The sequence below is a fragment of the Dermochelys coriacea genome, chromosome 7 (assembly GCF_009764565.3).
Source record: "Dermochelys coriacea isolate rDerCor1 chromosome 7, rDerCor1.pri.v4, whole genome shotgun sequence".
NCBI classification, from domain to species: domain Eukaryota; kingdom Metazoa; phylum Chordata; order Testudines; family Dermochelyidae; genus Dermochelys; species Dermochelys coriacea.
This window is the reverse complement of record NC_050074.1, coordinates 89,674,983-89,696,960: the sequence shown is the minus strand read 5'-3', so window position 1 is coordinate 89,696,960 and position 21,978 is coordinate 89,674,983. Positions and strand designations below refer to the sequence as shown.

Genomic DNA, 21,978 nt, shown 5'->3' with positions numbered 1-21,978 from the left:
CGATACAGTATTTAAAAATCTTCTCTGAAAAGTATTCTACTGTTCTTGTTTTCTCTAGGCTCGGATTATTAATTACTATGGCTGTGATGTGCTTTGATTTATTTAAATCAAAGCATGCCTTTCTGGCTTCAGTTGATCTCAGTTTAACTTTAAATAGACATTGCTACAAGCCTTACTGATACAAAACATCTGTTTTTGATACATGACATCCGGAGATGCATGGCACTAGTGAACATGGAAACTCAAACATCCACAAGCTACCGTGCATCATTATACCTGTACACATTTTGTTTAGTGGTTAAGTAACTGTGAAATTAGACTTTTCTGTAGTATTTTATGAGATCTGTGTGCCTCAGTTTCCCCTATATGTTACATTGCTACCCAGTGGGGGGGGGGGAGATCAACTTTGCTCTCAGGAAAGACTAAGACACATGGGTGAGTAGGTCACCTATCCTTATTGAGTGGAATAAAAAGTCGGTAAGGAAGTAGTTGAAACCAACCCAGCCCAACAAGGGGGCCAGACAGACAATGTAAGCTCCAATGACTCATGGATGTCCCTGCCTCTCAGCAGGGAAGCAGAGACCCCAGCTTGAGAATAAAGAGTTAAGAGGTGTGAGGTGGGGGAATAAATGGCTGGCTTTTGGAAGGAGTCTAGGATTTCTTCTGGGAACTGACTAAGGAAGGAAGTGAGAGTGCTTGAAATGGAGTTCACTATAGATTGCTCTGGAATGATCAGAATGGACTGTGCTTTAACTTGTGGTTCACTATGCTACCCTAAGGACTTCTGATGCTATGTTCCCATTGACTAGTAAATGCTAGTGTAGAAGTCTCTACCAGAAGTCTCTTTCAACTGGATTCACAGAACAGAGATCACAGCGTGAAGCAGTGGGGCTGAACCCTTCCGTCACAGGAGGCGGCATGGCCATGTGCCTTCCCTGAAGGAAGAGTGACACGACTTAGGGGTCTGGAACATTGAATGGTGCCTGCAAGAGACTTCCAACGTTCCAAGGCATAGCACTGATCTTGTGGATATGTGACAATAACTAAATAAAAGACTAAGAAAATATGGTCTCCTTTCCTGACACCTCTCTCTGACCACCTGGACATCCTGAAAAAGGAAAGAACCCCAATACAATAGCTGCTTAGATAAAGACTAAGGCCCTGGTTCTCATTTACACAAGGGCTTATCTACAAACTAGTGGGATATGAACTGTAGTATACTCTACTGTGTTCTGCTCTGCCTGTCCCACATTGGCATGAACTAAAAGATACCTAGTGTGTGCTGTGTGCACTAGACACTTTTTAGTTCACACCAGCAGGGGGTGCACAGCTCAGTTAGAGTGCAACATGTTAGAGCACTCTACAATTCACACGCCTCTCGTTCACACTGCAGCTCTGCGTAGAGGGTTTATCTACCCAGGGAGGCATGATGCCCAGTGTGGAGAGACGCAACAGCAGCATGGACCTTGTGGTACATGTGGTGGCTTGGGCTAGTCAAGCAAGTTCCAACCCAGGCGGGTGGGGTGGGGGGGGGGGGAAGATGCCACAATGTCCACACTGCTATTTTTAGCAGGCTAGTTTAAAAGAGTGAGCTAACAAGTGTCTATTTACCTGCACTGGGAATCACACCTCCCAGCTGCAATGTATACATGCCCTAAAACTCCTTTATACTGCTCCCGTAAAGGGACTTTAAAATAGGTGTAAATTGCAGTTATATTTAAAGTGACAAATCTGGCATACAGCCATATTCCCCCCTTATGTAACCATCACCAAGTGCAGCTCATCCTGAGCCCAGGTCTGTGGCCACAGTCTTTGAAAATTACTTTTATTAAGAGGCAAATACTTTTCCTTACTGAGTTTACACTAGGTAGTTAAAACATGGTGGAATTATGGAGTCAGGATAAGTTCCCCATTATGTCTTCAACCAGCAGCAAGCTGGACTCCTCCCAGCAAGACAGAGTACATATCTTTCATTTTCTACGTTTCAATGAATGACACTCCTATTCATTAAATGTAATAGAGACTTGGGGGATCAGGGTTAAGGGGAAACAGGACATGGCCAGGTCTTTTCCACCACAGCAATCACTGGCTGCTATAATGGCCCCTTAGGCAACTGTAGCCCTTTCAGGAGTCCGATTTGTCTTGTGTACCCCCCAAGTTTCACCTCACTTAAAAACTAATTGCTTAGAAAATCAGACACAAAAATACAAGAGTATCACAGCACACTACTACTGAAAAATTGGTTACTTTCTCATTTACCATTATAATTTTGAAATAAATCAAAAGGTGATTCAAAGCACTTTCTGTGGACTGCTCAGCCACAGCCAAGGATCAAAGCCTTTCAACTGAAGTTGATAGTCATAAGATGAGTCTAGAATACACAATTTGTATCCTAGTCCAATATTTCCCCAGTATGACAGGGATTTGTTCTAGCCCACACACATAACATGTTTTCCTGTCCAAAAGAGATGGGAAGGGATTTTGATACTCCATGACACTTGGAGACTAATATAGGGGAAAAGACAATGAATGTGACAGGCTTGAATTTAAAATGATATCACGACTGTTTGATCTTATTTCTGGTTCAACTTTTAATAGTACTTTTATATCTTCACATGTAATAAGGTGTGCTACACAGATTCATGCAAAACTTTTAGTGTAATAGAGTTTAAAATCTATTGTTAATATATTTATTTATTATCTCTTCATTGTCTAAATATTTAGTCAGTTCTCCCCTTTTATTAACTGAAGCAACTGGTCAAAAAAAATTCTGTTCATCAAAAAAAAAAAAGACTAACTTAATAGCAGTTTGAGGACAACAAATTAGCTTATTAAAAGCTACCCTGGTGGAGATCTATAATCCATAACATTTCCTGGTTCCAAGTACTTATCTGTGGATGAGATATTCACTGTGGGTGCAACTCAAATAACCTATGCCTGCCAAAGTCAGAGGAGAGATGCAGAAAGTGGGACAATCTGCAGAAGTGATTCCATATGGAACTGGGCAAGAATGCATTCTTCTGCTTAGTAGAAACTCCTTTAATCTAGGGGACACAATCAATAAATGATAAGTATTCTAGCAGCAAGACAAGTAAGTTCCTCAAGATAACTCTGAAAGTTCATAAAGGCAAAGGCCACAAAATAGAATTAAAACATTCTGCAGGGTTCACCACTAATCACCTCATCCTCTTTTAAGTTGTGGAGTCTCAGTGTAATCAGTTGCTCAGATCATTTCCTGGAAGGTAATTCTCATTTTTGACAAAGCATTGGTTTCTTTGCAACCTAAACTAATTATAGCACAGTATAAACATGTTAATACCCTAGGCATGAGGAGCTAAATTCAGAGATTGATCAAATGGGTACAATTCTGTTGAAATCATTGGAGATATACCAGTTTTATTAAGATCTAAATGTGTGAAGTGTTATATGACCTGCAAATAATTTAAGTCCCGATTGAGGCATTTGTAAGTTTTGGTGTACACAGAAAAGGAGAAGCAGGGGAATTCACTCAGATAAGGGTGATATTTCTATGGCTGGCTATGCTGCTTTGTACCCGAGGAGAGCATAATGTGGCCCTAATACAGGAGAGAACCAGAGCCATCATCTTGTAACATGCAATATTTGGCATTTATTACACACACACACACACACACACACACACACACACACACAAAACAACAATTACAAGAAAGATTTTGGCTAGGGCTCTCCTCCCTAACTTTACACTATATATGCCAAATTCTGTTCTCCAGTGTAAATCTAGAGTGACTATGACTTCAACAAAAGGACTTCAGAAATACAACTGTGCACCTGAATGAGGAATTTGGACCATATTCTTCATTATATCAGTGAACTGAGATGCCAATAGTTTTCCATTCATTATTTAAACACTAATTGTATATCCGATACTAAAAACTGTAAAGAATATTTTCATGCCTATCGATGCCCAAAGTGTTCAATGTCAGCTGAAAAAATACTACTTTGCTTATTGGTAAAATACCTTGAGAAACACTGTTCTTCTAACATATTATAAACACATTGCTTTCTAGCTTAGCTCTCACATTGAATATTTTCCACCTGTGGCTATCATACAATTTTGAAAAAGAGAAAGTCACTAGGTTCAAGGGTTTTAGTTCAAAACCTGTGAATTGATCTTTGCACTATGCTGCTGTTAAGTTATATGGGAAACAAATTGTAATGCTTTAATCAATCAAAGACACACTGGAATTGTTGCTAACTTGAGATGAATATCCTTAGGGAATACTAAATGGAGATTGTTGGATTTTTTGGCTTTGTTTTGGTCTTGTGACAGTAACAACTGTGTTGAAGTGACTTTTTGGGGACATGGCCTCAGTTCTCTGAGACCACCAAGAAAGACTTAGAGGGGGAAGATGGACTGGTCTTTTAAAAATATTTAGAAAATGTAGAATACTTATGCAGTTCAGCAAAAAAATGTGAGTGATCCATGCTAATTGAAGTATGAATGGTATTGGTGCCAACATGAAGTACACAACAGCTCCTAAAACCTTCCTTACATTATCAGGAGAGCAAGAGGTGGATGAACATTTATCCTCTTGGGGGAATAGGTGGCGTTTTTTTTTTTTTTTTTTTTTTTTTTTTTAAGGTGATCACATGCTTGTTGCCATGTTCTTTGCAATCCATGACAACCATGTGCCCCTATTTTGTTCCTCTAAAGCACATATATAAAACCACAAAGAAAAAGAAAAAACTTACCTTTCAGCCTCACCATTGTTTTGTCTTTATGGATTGTTGGAGATATTTGAAGTTTTTATTTATGCTGATGACATTCTTTTCCCACCAAAAACAGCTTTCTTGAATTCCTGTTAGGAAGCCCAAACCTGAATACAAGCGCAGTATGCAAATGTCAAGTCCAGAAATTGCCATTATTGTATTGGTAATAGAGCGAGGTGACATTTTTTGGCCAAAACTTATTTTTGACAAAAGTATGAAGATTTGCTACAACTGAAACATTTCACATGTTCATGTCAGTTTCCAAACTATTCATATTTTTTAAAAAAGCTATTTTTTTAAAAAAAATAGGTCAAAATCGTTTTGACATTTTTAATTTCAATTCAAAATGACTTTGTACAAAATTTCCTTCATTTTTTAGATTAAATGTTAAAAAAATGCTTAAAATCAAAACAAAGCAGTATGTCAACAATCTCAACTTTTCAATTCACAAAAAAAAAATTCAATTTAGATTTGCGAGTCATCCTGAAACATTTTTGTAATTGCCACTGAACTGAAAAATCAGATATTCACATAGCTGTAATTGGTAGTTAATATGTACACATTTTAACTTGCCGCTTGCAAGTCCTTTGATCCCAAAGAATCAGAACAGTCTATTCTGAAACAAGCAGCTTCCTTGTTCACACACATTATGGGGAAAGGTGCTTTATTAAGTGCTTTTGCTCTTACAAACTGAGTCACAGACCCAGACCCAAGGTTTAGAAAAAAATTCTAGTGAAAATGGTGCAGATAGCATACATCCTGCAAACCTTGACTTTGTGAGCCCTTCCGTTAATACTGGACTACTTGGGTAAGTAAGGACTGCTCATGTGACTAAGGGTCTGCTTGTTGAGCTGCTAGTTTCAGGAAAGGATGCGAGATATTGGTTATTTCTTACATAGAAGAAAAAAATGCTTTTGTGATTTATAGATTATTGCCATGGCAATAGTCATTTGAACAAACAGAACCAGGAATACCCCTAATGATTACCTCACCTCGGTAATACAATGATACTTTCAGTCATGACTGAAGCCTGCTAATCTTACATGTTTGCCTTTCATAGGGAATTATGTAATCTTAAGGGATAATCTTGTTTTGCTTTCTGGACCACACCATCTGAGGAGCAATTGACAACATAGGCTGCTTCTATGCTTCCCTGTTCAGTTTCTCATATTTCTTTTGAAGAATTCAGAAAGAATGAATTTTATGCCATTTTAGACTAGTATGTAGTATGCATGCCAAGTTCTTTCATAAAGATAAGTAGCAGGTAACAAATGTAATATGGCATAAGTATTGGTGAACTCATGATGCTATCAGATAAAAATCCAAAGGTTTACACATCCCTCAAGCACTAAAACTACAAAATGCCTAGCATTCCAAACTGAGACCTCACTTCTTACAAATAAACATGGGGGACTTGGGATAAAACTTCACAACCAGACATACTGGTAGTTACAGTACGTATTAGATGTTCCTTTCTTAATCATACTTTTTCCAATAGCCATTTTCTCCAAATCTCATGAGCATCCCCTTATCATGGGGAGAGATCTTTAAGGGGAGTAGGGTAGGAAGTCTTTTGTGAAAGGTATGCTTAATTCAAACTGCAGATAAGACTATCATATGTTTCTTTAAATTCATAATGAACAGCCAGTAGAAAAGAAGGATTTTCAAGGGCAGGAGATGCTGAGGTGATATGCTACGATAGCATTCATTTGATTTTTTTATATATTTAAAAAAGATACGAGTGAATTCTGTGCTTCTGAAATTTAGACCTCATACTAAATAGTTCTAACTACATGTAGTGCAAGCAGGTGTGAAACTTAAGGCAGAGCTGTATGTGAACACACTTCAGTCCTCGCATGAAGCACTTCTGTTTCAGCTCTTAGTGGAAGTTGCTAATTGTAATGCATTCAATGCAACTGCAGATAAAGTGTTAAATATGGAGCAGATAAAAAAAGTTAAAAAACAGTGTATTGTTTACATTTTATATGTATTTAAAGATTTAGAGATGACACCCATAATCTCAGGAACTGGGAATATTACAGTGATTAAACCAAACATTTACAAAAAACAACAACATCTTACTTGCCCTCCGCAGTCGTGGTCTCACCAGCTAAGTAAAGATCTAGTGAAACAGATGAATCTTACTCTGCTTGGGAAGCACAAACATCTGGACAGCCAGCCAGAGAGAATATGCTCTAAGCAAATACCCTGGAGCTGATCCTGGAATATTCCATACCAGGAAGTAACAGGAAGAAGAATGATCTAGCGAACCCTAACCACTGAGATGGATGTGAGAGAGAAGCTTCTGATAGCTGGATCACATACCTCTTAGGACTTTATAGATGGTAGCCAGCACCTTGAACTGCATTTGGAAACAGACAGGTAGCTAGTGTAGAAAACAGGAGCTCACTACATGCATCCGACGAAGTGGGTATTCACCCACAAAAGTTTATGCTCCAATACGTCTTAGTCTATAAGGTGCCACAGGACTTTTTGCCGTTCATGTGGTGACCCATTACTTTCAGTATTAGCTGAAGCTTCTAGGTGCTTTTCAAAGCTAGCCCCAAGCAGAGTACATTGCAGTAACATAGCCTTGAGATTACAAAACAGATTGTCAAGGTCTGCATTAGAGGGGAAAAGATGGAAAGAGTATGAGGTGTCAGCTTTGCCACCTTGAAATACAGCAGCAGCACTGGATCGAATAAGAGCCTAAGACCACAAATTAGACTTGCAAGGTTTAGACAAACACATCTAAGAGAAGGTATGTCATGGTGATAACGAAAATATCCAGGGGAATTTGTCTTTCAGTGTCATTTCCATTGAACCTAAGCCAGTTCACCTTCTTATATTGGTCAGACACTGAAAACACAGATAAAGAAGAGATCACTAGCACATGAATTGATAGCTTATCAATGTCTTTGGTTGTAAAATTTATGAATTATAGAGACAGGATTTAAAAGGTTCCTTTTTTGCTCATTCAAAATATATACATGCATTTAACATACTAGCTTCATAATATGACATGTAATTTTGACATTAACTACTATTTATGTATCCCTTATCAGACATATGCTTATGTTAAAGCAATTTAATGGCAGCTATAATACCTGTAATTGCTGCAACTATCATAGAATTATTTACTGAACTATAATTATCAATTCTCTGAAGGAGACAGCCTTGAGGAAAAAGGAAGTGAAGTGTGCAGGATATAAAATAATTAAACACATGCCTGGACAGCTCCCTGCACATATCATGGAATCTATGCATTTCTTTAATTTAATTTGCATATTACAAAGCACTTATTTATATTACAGAGGCATGTGTTTAATTTGAAGTGTTCACCATGCTTCATAATTAAAATACAAACAAGCCAGATTCTGATCTCAGTCTTCTATAAATCTGGCATAACTTCAGTGTAACCAATGGAGTCATTAAGGGCTAGATTTACAAAGGGACTTCAATGACTTTCTGCCACTTAGGTGGCAAAATCCCAGAATCAGGAACCACTAGTATTCACAGCTCCCCTCCCCTCAGCTGCTGCCTAACTCTGTAGGCATCTAAATTCACATGGCACCTAACCTTTTGCAGTAAAGTTCCTTAGGCACCTATGTTTCTGCCACTAGGCATCCAGATGGCTAAGCCCCAGTGCAGTTCACAAACCAGAGAAAGATAAGCATTCTTCTACCTAACTGGCCTGCCAGGCCCAATCCATTAAGTGGGTTCCGAGGAGTAGATGGGATTTGAACAGGGCTCTACCATCTCTCAGGAAAGTACCCTAACCACTGGGGTATGCAATATTCTGAGTTGGGTCTCCCTCTATCTTTTTTAATTGAAGCGGTTTCACTTAAGTCAGAGAGAGAATGCATGCACAAGAATTACTCTGTAGCCCAGTGGTTAAGACACTAACCCAGGATGTGGCGGTCCAGTATTCTGCTCTAATGATGAGTTAGTTATTTATCCAAAGTGGAACAGCTTCAACAAGAGTGATCAAGGGATCCCCACATCAGACTAGCCCATAGCCCAATGGTTAGAGCACTTACCTGACATATGACAGACCCCTATTCAAATCTCTTCTCCTTAAGGAGAGGGGGCTTTTGAACTGGGGGTTTCCCACATCCCAGGAGAGTGGCCTATCCACTGGGCTAAAACTTTTGAGGGAGGGCCGCCTCCTCCTTCCCCCTCAGTGTCTTGCAAAGAGCGCCTTAGAAGCCTGACTCAGACAGTTCAGAGCTCAGAATCCCATGCAGATATAGGCACTAAGCTTTGTGAATGGGGTGGGCCTTAGGACCCACCCCTCTCCTGGGCATCTCCCACTAGCTAGCTTAGGTGGCTGCCCACTCACATGGCTGGCTTTTGTGAATCCCATTCTCAGGCATCTCTCTCTCACCATTCATTGTATAGGTTTCAGAATAGCAGTAGTCTGTATTCGCAAAAAGAAAAGGAGTACTTGTGGCACCTTAGAGACTGAAATTTGAGCATGAGCTTTCGTGAGCTACAGCTCACTTCATCGGATGCATTCAGTGAAGTGAGCTGTAGCTCACGAAAGCTCATGCTCACTGGTGCCTCTTGGCGTTGCAATGCCTAAATGCCTTTGCTAATCTAGCCCTAAGAATATACCCCAGTGTAACAGACCTCACAATATAGCTTTGTATGTGCAATCTGAATTTCTGGAATCACATGTATTTCACTTTAAAATGGAAACATGTATAAATTATGTTCTTAGAAGCAGTAACTTAACTTTTAGCATTTCAAAATAATTCTCCCCGTTTAGCACATTTCTATGTATCTATTTTTAGATTTGTTGGCCACAATACCTGGCTATGGCCAAGGACAGAGTGCATCACAGGACATGGGGATACAAATATGGTTGAATCCTTCTGTGCATTAGGTCAGTTCCCTGGTGTAAGTAACAGTAGCCTGAAGGAAGCTCTAATTTAGACCAGTTGCCTATGGCCCTATGGTCCCATTATGGCAGGTGGGGATCATGGGGTAGGGAGCCCAACTACACCCTCTATGCTGGTCACAGGTGGGCATATGAACTGCTATATTGACAGTATGCTGCCACAGGATCCCCTTAGATTAGGGCGACCCTCCCATGACCAGCTGTAAGGCTGCAGAGCCACATTGAACCTCCTCCTTCCCTCTGCTTTGGAGCTGAGCGCCATATATATTCTGGTGTTGAAGCAGTTATACACTCAGTCTTTGGAATGTGGAGTTCAAGGGACTGTATATGCCCCTCAGTGATATCTGTTGCTCAAAAGATTCTGTGACTACATACATAGGCTTGCAGCTCCTACAGTCTGGCGCTGTGAAGGCAGTACATTCAGGGTCTGAACTTCAGCTGCCCCCACTGAAGTTCATTAAAACTGACTTCTGTGAGAGCTATTTGGCACCTGAAACTCTACTGTATCCCACCAAGATGACTTATGGAACTATCTAAAATGATATAATTTATAAACTAAAAGAATATACTGAATCTAAAGGTATGGTACATTATCCTTAATTTGTTTTTGGTTTAAGTAGTTATAGTATTTATATATATATATATATATTATATTATATATATATATATATATATATATATATATATATATATATATCTATATATTTTAAAACCCTCCTTATAAAGAATAGAGCAGAAAGAACAAGGGGAGGTCATGTCTGACAAGTAAAATTGAAGGTATAATATAAAAGAAGCTTAATAAAAGTTTCCAATTAAAGTTATATTACTTAGTACTTTCAACATTGCCAATGTTATACTTTTGTAACAAGCTTCAGAATTTAAATACCTGAAAAGAGAATACATATTATATTTAGAATTTACAAATCTGTAGCATAAAATATTGGCAAGGATGGATTCCTGGGCAAAATTATCCTTTAGCTTTCACTGTACCCAAACTCTAACAGGACAAAATTACATAAAATGGCAATATGAAAGTTACTTTGCACATAACTCTTGAAATATTCAGAATACAACTTGCTGCCTGGGGATGTGAATGCATTTCAACTTGAAAAGAACAAAGGGGGAAATAATACATAAAACCTGCTGATGTCATGATCCAGAAATAATCATGCAATATTATAAATATTAACAAATGTGCCAGTCACTCACTTGCAATGTAAAGGTTCTTGAATTTTATGGCTGCAGATTTTTTTTTAAAATATACAAATACTAACTTGACAATAAAAGACTGCACAATAAAAGCCATGCTTTTATCTGTCATGTGATGGGTTCAATTAGCATTATATTAAACATGTGTAGTAAGTATATCCTAGGAGAGCCACTGACACTATGCAAAAAGTAACTGCCACATTAAATAAAACTAAGGGCTGAATCCTGCTTTTGTTGAAGTCAATAGTAAAATTCCTGCCAAATTCAAGAGACGCATTCTCTGGCCCCGAGTCTTTTTAAATGTAACGTGTTTAACATACAAGTGTTCTGGTGTGTCCTGTAGCATTACAAGCCTTTCTGTTGCTGATTGACAGATCACCATTGGAATCAGTTTTACAGTGGCCCTTTAGTTGTTCTTTCCATTTAGGACACACTGGCAGAAAAGAGGTACAACAGAAGCACCTGAGAATGATGGTGAGGGTGAAAAATTTCTGGACTACCTTGAAAGAACCAAGTAGAGCATATACTCTACAGCCTTCTTGCTAATAAGCAAGCAAATCAGTATAGGGTCATGCTGGTAGACTTTGCTCTACATGTAACCTTTGGTGGGCTAGAGTTCACTTCATTGCCCTTTCTCCAGTGCCTTAAAAAAACCCAACTCCCATCAGAAAGACCCAGAGTTGATTTTCAGCAAGGATTGCACAGAGGTCAACCTTCCCACATTCAAATCCCAAAAGAAACTAGAGAAATGAATTTAATTAAATACACTTTATAAAATCTGAACTGTTCAGTCCCCATAAGCTTAGGTTTTTTTCACCTTAGTCTCAATTAGAGTCTTTGGTCACCAATCTATACAGTCTGCCGAGTCTAAACCATTTTCCCTCCCCTTGCTTGTAGGAATCTGCAGTTGGAATCCATGCAGACCCTTCCTCTGCTGACATCACTGCTAGGTCAGTTAGCTAACTGATTAGCCAATCACTCAGTTAAGTGTATAGATTTAAAGAAAACCCTGCTGCAAAAGCTTCTCCCACTCACTCAGGGCATGGACCTTTGTAAAGCAGCTACTCTTATGGAGTCTGACCCCAGCAACAGGGAACCTATTGAGCATATCCAAAACTACCACACCAATTTCAGAAGCTTCTGAGGTGTAGCGCTAATCAGGCTAGAACAATGAACCAGACAACCATTCCTACCTCCCGCAGTCGGTCTCTTAAAGAGATATTAGGCACATGAGTTATATACATAGGCTGTTTATGTTTCCCCAGCTGCCTCACCAATAGTTTGTACTATTGTCTTATGGTATACACCAGTGGCTCTCAACCTTTCCAAATTATGGTACCCCTTTCAGGAGTCTGATTTGTCTTGCATACCCCCAAGTTACACCTCAATTAAAAACTACTTACTTACAAATCAGACATAAAAAACAAAAGTGTCAGAGCACACCATTACTGAAAAAATTGCTTATATGGTAATGAGAAAGTAATCGTAAATAAATCAATTGGATATAATATTGTACTTTCAGTGTATGGCAGTGGTTCTCAAACTGTCATGCTGTGACCCTTTCACATAGCAAGCCTCTGTGTGTGTGACCCCCCCTCCCCTTTAAATTAAAAAAAGGCTTCTTTGCATATTTAAAACCATTATAATGCTGGAGGCAAAATGGGGTTGGGGTGGAGGCTGACAGCTCACAACCCAATGTAATAACCTTGAGACCCCTGAGGGGTCCCGACACCATTTTGAGAACCCCTGTATATAGTATCTAGAGCAGTATAACTAAGTTGTCTGTATGAAAATTTAGGTTTGTACTGAATTCACTAGTGCTTTTAGTATCCTGTTGTAAAACTAGGCAAATATCTAGATGAATTGATGTACCCCCTGGAAGACTTGTGTACCCCAAGAGGTATGCGTACCCCTGGTTGAGAACTGATATACACTACCCCCTCTAGCATGAAGACAGATACGGTTCCCATGCTCCAAACTTCAAAGTGTAGCAGCAACCCTTGTTTGCAATCAGTGTGAATAAACTCATTTCCTAGTTTGGATTAATGAAGCATAGTTGTGCTATGAGAGAGTGTTCATTCTCTTAAGGCTGGACATGCTAGCCCATTACTTTCTTGCCTTGTATCCCCCAATTTACAACTCAGAAGCAGCAACGAAACAATCTGAAAGATCAAGGTGGCAGACTGACTAAATGGCAAGGGAGTAAAGAAAAGGAAAAAAAACAAACAAACAATCTCTATGCTAATTCATTTGTGGACTTTCTTGATCAAAGAGTTAAAAGCCTAGCTACTCAAACAGACACTGGAGGACTCTTCCCCCATGATTATATATAAATCATTTTGGTTAGACACAGCATGTGCTCAAGCATTGTAAACCTACATGATTTAGGAACCTTCATACTCATTTAAAAATAGTAGGCTTTGTGGTGATCAGTATTGACATATGCCTATCTCATTTTCAAATTAAGGCACTCAGGAGCCAAAACATTTGGGATTTTAGTCTCTAAATGCCTACATCCCTTTGAAATGGAGATGTATTCTCCTAAAATCAGTTAGGCATTGCAATACTGATCACCACAAAGCTAAATATTTTAAATATCTGGGCCATAGAGTAGTGCATAGATGTATGTATATATTGAAGTAAACATATTACAAGATTACAAACCATGACAAAAAATCCTGGTGGAAGTCCTCCCTTGAATTACTGAGGGACAATAGGAAAATATACAGAAGATGTAGCATGAGTAACTGTCAAAGTAGCAAAAAGAAAAAGAAGTATTTGTGGCACCTTAGAGACTAACAAATTTATTAGAGCATACGCTTTCGTGAGCTACAGCTCACTTCATCGGATGCACTTACTGTAAAGAGAGTGATCACTTAAGGTGAGCTATTACCAGCGGAGAGTGGCGGGGGGGGTGGCACGTTTTGTAGTGATAATCAAGGTGGGCCATTTCTAGCAGTTGACAAGAACCTCTGAGGAACAGTGGGGGGTGGCGGGGGGGGGGGAAGTACTCCTTTTCTTTTTGCACATACAGACCAACATGGCTGCTACTCTGAAACCTGTCAAAGTAGCATTGCACAAAAAGTTTTTGCAAACTCATATTTAATGGTTTTGGCAAAGAACCGTTATTTCTGATTATGGGTCTGTCCCTGGCATGATGGAACACACGGTTGTCACTCTTTTGTTGCTGTAAGAGGCTCAGTGTAAAGTTTTAAAGAGTTGAATAGGCTACTAAGCACCCAAATGACAAAAGTCTGAGACTTAGGCTCCTACATGACTTAAGATCCTTATTCCCATCTTCAATCACTTTAGATATTTATGAAAATTCTACCCGGTTGCAAATAAAACATTCACACAGTTTCTAGCCAGCAGATATATACTCAGGAAATAAATACATTTAGTGTATATTAGAATTTGACTAATGGTGACCACACGCTTGAGGAAAATGATACATCTTTCATATTGAAAAAAAATCTCCCTTAAAAAAAGTCTAAAGTCCTGATCCTGTATCATCATCCTGGACAGATTTTAATGAAATTGTGCACAGATACCGCAATATGCTTGCTTGGAGGACAATGAAGGATTGAGGCCCAAATCCTTAAAATTGATTATTGAAAGTGAACCATTCTCCTAAAATGCAACAGTGAAATAAGCAAGTCAAAGAGAATCTGTTTGATATCCACTTGCTTAATACTCATCCTACTCTCACTTTTTTGATAGAATATTATGAGAAAAGTACTTCTCATGGCATTTCCCACTACAACCACATGGTTTTAATCTGCAGAGTAAACCACAAGAAAACCACATGTTTACAGCTTGGGAACACTAAGAGGGGAAAACCATTCTTACGGCATTTTGAACTAGAAGAGATACATTATAAAGTTTGATAGTCTTGCATCATTGACATCTCAGTTTTAGTATTAACTTGATCACACAGCTAGTCCAGGTAAAGTAAAAGCAATACGACAGGCAATTGGAGAAAGGAGTGAAACTGAACAACTTTGTCTGAGGGGAGTAAGATTTTAAATTTAATTTGACTTAAATAGATAGTATTTGAATTTGTGAGAGTCATTTTTAAAAAAGATATAGCAGGTTTAAAATGCAGTCACACACAGGCATCCCCAAATCCCACTGAATAACATCTGAGTCAACTAGATGTATACTGTATGTAAAAATGTTGCTAACATAGTTTGAATATCCAAACAAATCACACCTGATCAGACTGCAAGTTAAAACTAAAACTTAGCTATTCCCCTTGATCCTGTAACATCATGCAAGACGTTCCATTTGACATCAATGAAACCATTCATGTGAGTAATGCACTACCTGCTTGAATACAGGTGTGTAAACCTGGACCCATACATAGGTGAGCCATTGCCCAAAGGGGAGGCAATAGCAATCACTATCTGAAGTGAGGGAGGCCAGCTGTGAACCCAATCAAAAATGAAGATAAAAAACCCCATTTAAAATAAAAAAAATCAAATTATACTCCGATACTCATTTATAGATACTAAGGTCAGAAGGGACCATTATGATCATCTAGACCGACCTCCTGCACAATGCAGGCCATAGAATCTCACCCACCCACTCCTGTGAAAAACCTCACCTATGTCTGAGCTACTGAAGTCCTCAAATTGTGGTTTAAAGACTTCAAGGAGAGGAGAATCCTCCAGCAAGTGACCTATGCCCCATGCTACAGAGCAAGGCGAAAAACCTCCAGGCCCTCTCCAATCTGCCCTGGAGGAAAATTCCTTCCCAACCCCAAATATGGCGATCAGCTAAACCCTGAGCATGTGGGCAAGATTCACCAGCCAGATACCCAGGAAAGAATTCTCTATAGTAACTCAGATCTGACCCCATCTAACATCCCATCACAGGCCATTAGGCCTATTTACCATGAATATTTAAAGATCAATTAATTACCAAAATCGTGTTATCCCATCATACCATCTCCTCCATAAATTTCTGGATCATCCTGTCAGGACAAAAATCACTTCCTTGTATTCATCCAAAAAGTAAGGACATTTCCTGTCTTCATAATATACTAAGAACCATCAAATTATGCAATTTGTAAAAAGATTCACAATTCTCTTTATGACTGAAGTCAGTGACTTCAGAAAGTAGTTTAGCCACTAGCTACCCGAAATAAAAGTAACTTGATTTCACCTTAAAGTGCATGCTTATATCTATTTAAGGCAATGGAAGTGCTCACAGGCTTAAAGTTATACATCGGATGAATAGTTGTTGGGAATGGGGCTGGACTTGAGTATTTGCTTAAGTGCTTTCCAGAACAGGGGATTTCCTTCCTTGGTAGGCAGCCGTGCAAATAGAGAAAGGAGTAAAAAAAAGCCACACAGACACAAGATGCAAAAAAAAAAAGTGTATTTCTTTCTATATCTGCCTGCTGTGCTTAGTGGGCTTCCTTAACTACATCTTGAGCTAAACATTATTGAAAATAGCATGGTACTGTAGTTATTTCAGGACAGTCTGCATTTGCTCTGTGCACTGGGTAGGCACACATTATATAGATCACTTTCAGCTAGACTGTAGGCTATAAAAAGGGAATTTTCTTCCTTAGTGATTTTAGTTTTGAAAGTTCTGAAGTGTCTAGATATTGGGCAAAGTCCAAAATGTTCTTTTCACTGCACTCACACACACACACACACACACACCTAGCAACTCCTTTTCTAGAGAGTTGGATGCATACGCTTCAATGTTTACGTAGGCCAAGCTGTACACCCAGTGAGAGAACAGCATATTAAGCTGTTGCCTCTGATGCGTATGCAGCACCAGGGGATGCAAGAGATGCCTCTGCCTGCAGTCCCAAATGGCCACTGTGGGTCTTATTAGGGGAAAATCAGGCTTTCCTGGTTTTCCAATTTCCACCAAAATTAATAGGGTTCTGTCTACTGATACCTAGACCATTCCCTGACATTTTGGAGTGGATTGGATGTGGTGTTCAAAAGCTGACACATTACAGATGGACAGACAGATAAATCACATTGAGTTGACTGCAGGGCCTCAAATTTGCTCAGCCAGTAAAAGTCACCGAACACTTCCCTTTATAGCCCCTTGTTTATAATTACTTATTAAACTTTGCCAATCTTTATGGTTCTGACTGAAATTTTCCTTACCTGGTCTTTGCTTCAGGTAGATGTACCTTTTTTTTCCCCTTTTGAAATGTGTTAGCAAAACCAATGAAGCCATTTCCAAGATGATGTTTGAAAAAGCAGGTAATTTTGTCCATGTTAGCCAATTTTTCTGACTACCCCCCTGCCCCCGATTATTAATACTCTACATAGAACCTAGGGATTTTGGATCAGAAACATGCCTTAGTGCTTTGGGGGAATTCGCAGCAGATAGTTGAGGTCTTGTGTTAAAGATGGGAAGATGTATCATTATGCTGAAATGGGTTCTCTTTCATGCTGCAGAACAGACTGATAAAAGGGATCTCTCATCATTAAAATGGATAAGGAGTACTTGTGGCACCTTAGAGACTAACAAATTTATTAGAGCATAAGCTTTCATAGTGAGCTGCAGCTCACGAAAGCTTATGCTCTAATAAATTTGTTAGTCTCTAAGGTGCCACAAGTACTCCTTTTCTTTTTGCGAATACAGACCAACACGGCTGCTACTCTGAAACCTGTCATTAAAATGGATATCACACTTGCTCACCCTCCAGAACCACCTAGAGCCATTAATTCAGAAGTAATTTAAAATACTGAATACCTAGTTATTACTTTTGGGGTAAGACACCACAGTATCTGTCCACATTTGTTTAAAGAACAGCAACTAAAAGCCAGATTCATTGGCTCCATCAAAACTTCCATGCTAGATTATCTAAGATTGGAAGTAGTTTACATTGAGACTTGTTTCAGAGTAGCAGCCATGTTAGTCTGTATTCGCAAAAAGAAAAGGAGACTTGTTTTAGTCCAAATTAGTTCCACAACCCCCCACCCCCGTGTCGAATATATATAAACTAAACTAAAATAAATAAAAGGGAGCAAGTTTTCAACTTGTCTTAATCACATCAATACACATTTTTAAGGGCAATATTTGAGGAAGTTTTTATGCCTGTAAAAGGATGGGCAAATTGGTATTTGCATATGTCATATCTGTAGACAAAAATCAGTCTACAGAGAGAAAAAAAGAATTTTATGCCAAATTCTGCTGTTACTCATAGTAACTCTGCTGATATTAGTGGTGTTGCACTGAATGACTGCAAAATGCAAAATGACTTATTGGATTTACACCAGCATAGCTAACAGCAGAAATTGGTTCTTGAAGTCTAAATTAGTTTCCCACATTTGGGATGAAAGCGCATCAGAAGAAGAAGAATACACACCATTATCAAAAACTCTGAAGCCAGTGCTTCCTTCTCATTAGGGCTAACACCACAGATTTTAATTTTGCTCGGCCCACATTACCAGTCTCTGACCTGAGCCAGTATTTTAGTGGTTCTCACTGTGGTTGAAATTTCACATCATTGTATTAATTGGTATTGCTTTAGAAGGAAACATCAAATGCTGTGAAGGCTCCTTTTATATTCAAACCAAATCTTTTAATTTTCCATGGTAATTGTTATGATGAATTAAACTAAGGCTGCAAGCTGTGTTCTGTTAAAATGCAACCAGCCTCCTGTGCTCAACATTCTCTAGCTGGTTTTAGTGCAGTACATTTGTGATTGGAGTTTCTTGATTTCATTGGGTGATGAAGTTTACTTTTAGGCCTCCTGCAGTCATGCAAACCACACAATAAGGTTAACCATTGTAATTTGATTTAAAGGGGAAAAACAAAATGAGTTATGTGGAAACTAGTTTTATTGGTGATATACTGGATAAATTCAGTGTGGCTGTTTGTGTGTTGCTTTGATCAGAAATAAAATCTTTGAAAAGTGAAGCCACAAGAAAACTAGCCCCAAACCAAGAGTATGAAATGCAAAACTATTGATTCAAGCTGAGAGTTAAACAGCAGAAATTGCCTATTTTCTACAATGGTGTGAACAGTTAGTTCAAGAGTGCTGTTGCATATTTAAAGAGAAAACAAGTCTACTATAGATCAGATTTCAAAAGGAAAGAGTTCTAAACCTCAGATGATAATATTTCAGTTCTTAAAGTGGCTGGACATAGCTCCCAAACCCCAAAGAAACCACAAATAGATTAAATTGTGTAATAAGTGTAGGTTGCATTCAGATTTTCATGCGCTGGGTGTAGCCTGTACACTGAGTTCCAGACTGATTTAACTGAAAGGATGAAGGTCATTATACAGCATGTGAACTGAATAGTGAGAATAGCTTTTTAAAAATTATGTATAGTGTTCGATGTAGACAAGGGATTAGGGTTGCCAGGCATCCAGTTTTCAACTGGAATGCCAGGTCAAAAAGGGACTCTGATGGCTCAGATTGGCACTGCTGACGCGACCGGCCGTTAGAAGTCCAGTTAGTGGTGCGGAGTGGGGGGGAAGGATGGGGAGCAGGGGCTAAGGCAGGCTTCCTGCCTGCCCTGGCTCCGCAAGGCTCCTGGAAGCGGCCACCAGTCCCTGCAGCCCCTAGGCACATGGGTGGCCAGGGAGGCTCCACACAGTGTCCCTGCCCCTAATGACTGCTCCACAGGTCACATTGGCCAGAACCTGTGGGTGCAGGGGCAGTGCGCTGAGCCTCCCTGGACACCCATGTGCCTTGGGGCTGCTGCAGCCTGGCGGCCAGTAAGTGCTGCCAGGATCCTGCCCCCTCAACCACAACCCCAACACATTTCCCCAGCCTGGAGCCCCCTCCCACATCCAAACTCCTACCTGGAGCCCTCCACCACTTTGCCTCAGACCTGAGCCCCTTCCTGGCCTCCCCCCCACCCCAACACTTTGCCCCAGCCTTGAGCCCCCTCCTGTATCCCAAACCATCAACCCCGGCCTCGCACCAAAGTCCACACACCCAGCCAGAATCCTTACCCCCCCCCCCACCCCTCCTGCCTGAGCCTCGAGCCCTCGCCCACACCCCAAACCCCTCATCCCTGGCCCCACCCCAGAGTCTGCACCCCAGCCAGAGCTCTCACCCCCATCCCAGACCTTATCCCCTAGCCCAGCACAGTGAAAGTGAGTGAGGATGGGGGAGCGAGCGATGGAGAGAGGGGGATGGAGTGAGTGGGGGCAGGGCTGCACAGAAGTGGCAGGGCAGGGGCAGGGCCTAGAGTAAGGGATGGGGCAGGGGTGTTTGATTTGTGCAATTAGAAAGTTGGCAACCCTAAAAGGGGTATGGGGAAGATTAAAAATAGCCAGGCTGAAAGAAGAACTATTGCTGGCTAAATGCTGCTAATCTTCCATAATCTAGCTTGTTTTCTGGCCATGCTCAGCATCTTAGAAAGGGGTTTAAAAATCCTTCTAGACTAGGCATGATTTTGCTGGGAGTATACATGGAAGCATAAATCTTAGTGTTGTGAGAGGCCTGTACTTCATATGACCCACAGCCATCTTGTGTATGGATTTAGCATAACCTGCAGTCATCTTGTATGCCCAGCCACCCTATACTGGAAATAAAAACGAGAGTCAGGAAATACAGCCTTGACTCAGGCAAAACAAAATACAGCACTAGCTGCAGCATTACTAACAGGGATAGATTCAGTAAAAATCAGAGTCATTGGAATAGAAAGGAATATGGACAAGCTAAACTTTAGTTTCTGCAATTTTCTTACTGGTTGACTGAATTTGTTAAAAGTTGCTTTTCTTGATAAGTAAACATTATAAGGTTTTTCTGTTGCTAGAGAAATTGTTTTTGCCCATTTGGGGGGTTATGAGTGGTTAGATTTATTGTATAGTCATGCTTTAAGTAAAATAAATTGATTAAGGTATAGATAAGGACTCTTATTTTAACTATATAAAGAGCATAAAAAAAAAAAAGCGGCCTGTTGGAACCCAACTCTGGAACACAGCTCAAGACCAAAGCTGCCAGAACTCTTATACACAGCACAACCACACCAGGCAGCAGCCGGAGCCCCAGACAAAATCTTTAGTCTGCTTTATTGGGAGTGGTGAGTATTGGGTGTTTGGTGTGTATATTCTGTTAATTGCCAACAAACATACATTAAAGGATATTCACTGTGTAGAGGTAATTGCCCCCAGAGGGGGGAGAAGAGAGCTTTACATTTGTGTCGGTAACATAAGTAATGGAAAAGACCTATTAAATCATTAAATGCAAGATTTATCTGTATAGTTTAAATTTCTAGTGCTTTGCCTAGTTAGAAGTCACTTTAGTAGGGTTCTGAGCATTTCCTTTGAGACTTATTCCACGCTCTAATCTCTGATGCTTAGGAAGTGTTTCCCGATACTTGATCTAAGTTTTCCTTTTTTAAATTTTACTTCAGGATATACAAGAGTCCATGTAACACAGCAAATAATTTCTCTCTCATTGGAGTTAATGTTCTTCAGATATATTTAGACTCATGTCCTCTCAACATGAGACATAATTCAGGTTTTACACAAACCTACCCATACAATGTTTTTTCCACCAAATGCATCTGATGAAGTGAGCTGTAGCTCATGAAAGCTTATGCTCTAATAAATTTGTTAGTCTCTAAGGTGCCACAAGTACTCCTTTTCTTTTTGCGAATACAGACTAACACGGCTGCTACTCTGAAACCATACAACATGGACATACAACTTACATACCAAACAGAGCAAGTCTCAGTAAACTTTAGAAATTAACAATAGGATTTCAAAGCCATATAAGGGGATGCAGTTGCCCAATTCCCATTGGGCATCCAAATCCTTTACACAGCTTTGAAAGTCTCAACCTACATATATAGGAATTTGAGATAGAAATACCATCAAAGATAAGCCCAGTTATGTACTCTCACTAAATGGAAAGATTAAAAAAGATTTAATTTGTATGACATGAGCTACTTGATATAAATTCATCTAGTTGGTTGTTGCATTGTTTCTATGATGCTCTAGACATTTGCCTCTTTTCTTATTAATTTATCATTGTTGTATTGTTATGAATTACTTACTACTAGATGATCATGAGATAGCAAATTACATATTTTAATACTTCAGTACAGTGTGATAGTTAATTATCTTCTATATTTCCTGTTTATAAACATGAGCGGTTTTGAAAAGGATTACAA

At 39.5% G+C, this 21,978-nt stretch overlaps 1 long non-coding RNA gene across 1 annotated transcript in view; it reads right to left on the bottom strand.

The window, feature by feature from the left end:
* The window catches only part of LOC119859446, a 60,657-nt gene that overhangs the window by 3,347 nt on the left and 35,332 nt on the right, over positions 1 to 21,978 (bottom strand). The window contains exon 2 of the long non-coding RNA XR_005294212.2: positions 4,735 to 4,859. This is a non-coding gene — a long non-coding RNA (uncharacterized LOC119859446). The remainder of the gene's footprint in view (positions 1 to 4,734; positions 4,860 to 21,978) is intronic.